We start from the raw sequence: 2,173 nt of genomic DNA on the forward strand, positions 1-2,173 counted from the left end.
CTTTTGCATATTAACCTCTTATAGGGGGGGAGTGCTCCTTGAGCCGGCCAGCTCCACACTGGCAGGTTTTAAAGGGAGCTTGATGAGGCCTCCCCCCTCACGTGGTGCGTGCGTTAGCATGTTTATCATGGCACAACTAGCCTCTTCATAGTTGTTGAGCTTTATTAATACCAACACACGGTCGTCACTGATCGTTGGTTAGCTCGGCAGCTAGTCCCTCGGATATTGTGGAAAGTTATTTTCATGCCTAGCGATGCTTGACCATGCGTCACTTGATGTTTCCATTTGCTTGCTTGCCCATGGTAGGTGGGGGGTGGACCGTCTTGTGGTGTGGTGTCTTGCGAACGTGAGGGTGTGTGAGTTGTAATCGAGATGCACTTGCTGGCTGGCTCCATGCCTTGCGTATCGAACGGTCAAGCATGCATCTCTTCCATTTTCACCCGTTGCCTTGGGTGATATTGGTTGATCAGTCCCTGTGTTGCCTACCCACTAGACGGTACTTCTGTGGTTGCTTCGAATTCTATCTTTCCATCACGAAGAGGTGTTGGAGGATCCTAATGTCACGCACGTGTTCCATCTAGTGAAACATCTCAGTGATGCACGTGTTGTGGCTAGTTCTTTTGGATGCGGTGCATTATATGAACTCGGGTTTACTTTAGCGACCCAGTTAACATAATTCGGTTGTGTCCCTTGATTGAGACGTTGTCCTTGAACTTGTTGTGAGCAATATCGTTCTTCCACAACCCGTCGTCTTGAGTGCGATGGAAGGCAAATAAGATGTGCTTTGGCATGTCATGCACGTACTCGATTGCGGGAAGTGTGAGAAAGTGTTGTTGACAACCCGTGGGAAATGGAATGTGGCAAATCGTGATGAGCTCTTCGTGGATCTGCGAAGAAGACGACCTTTGGGCCTGTTGGAAACGAGGGAGGCGATGTTGAACTGCGAAGAAGATGGACTTTTGGGTTGTTTGAATCAATGGGAGGCCACGCGAGAACTCCGAATACTATGGACTCTTGGGTTGTTGGAAGCAACGGGAGGCCCCGCTAGAACTCCGAATACTACGGACTCTTGGGTTGTTGGAAGCAAGGGGAGGCCCCGCTAGAACTCCGAATACTATGGACTCTTGGGTTGTTGGAAGCAAGGGGAGGTCCCGCTAGAACTCCGAATACTACGGACTCTTGGGTTGTTGGAAGCAAGGGGAGGCCCCGCTAGAACTCCGAATACTATGGACTCTTGGGTTGTTGGAAGCAAGGGGAGGCCCCGCTAGAACTCCGAATACTATGGACTCTTGGGTTGTTGGCAACGACAACTTGGGGGGATGACACTGGAAAAGAGTGAACTAGGCCAAACTGCGAACAAGGCAACTTGGGGGGATGACATTGGAAAAGAGTGAACTAGGCCAAACTGCGAACAAGGCAACTTGGGGGGATGATGCTGGAAAAGAGTGAACTAGACCGAACTGCGAACAAGGCAACTTGGGGGGATGACGCTGGAAAAGAGTGAACTAGGCCGAACTGCGAACAAGACAACTTGGGGGGATGATGCTGGAAAAGAGTGAACTAGGCCGAACTGCGCCCAAGGCAACTTGGGGGGATGACGCTGGAAAAGAGTGAACTTGGCCAAACTGCGAGGAGGGCAACTTAGAGGAAAGTTGGAAACGAGGGAGACTTAGCCGAACTGCGAAGAAGGCAGGTTTTTGGGAAGTTGGAATCGACTGAAGCGAATACTGAACTCCAAATACGACCGACCTTTTGGTTGTTGGCTTCCTGGGAAGCGATGTGAAACTCCAAATACGACCGACTCTTGGGTTGTTGGAAACAATGGGAGGCCACGCGAGAACTCCGAATACTATGGACTCTTGGGTTGTTGGAAGCAAGGGGAGGCCCCGCTAGAACTCCGAATACTATGGACTCTTGGGTTGTTGGAAGCAAGGGGAGGTCCCGCTAGAACTCCGAATACTACGGACTCTTGGGTTGTTGGAAGCAAGGGGAGGCCCCGCTAGAACTCCGAATACTATGGACTCTTGGGTTGTTGGAAGCAAGGGGAGGCCCCGCTAGAACTCCGAATACTATGGACTCTTGGGTTGTTGGCAACGACAACTTGGGGGGATGACACTGGAAAAGAGTGAACTAGGCCAAACTGCGAACAAGGCAACTTGGGGGGATGACACTG

This window comes from Vigna unguiculata, chromosome 6 (assembly GCF_037176805.1).
Source record: "Vigna unguiculata cultivar grain cowpea cultivar isolate G323 ecotype 2 chromosome 6, ASM3717680v1, whole genome shotgun sequence".
NCBI classification, from domain to species: domain Eukaryota; kingdom Viridiplantae; phylum Streptophyta; class Magnoliopsida; order Fabales; family Fabaceae; genus Vigna; species Vigna unguiculata.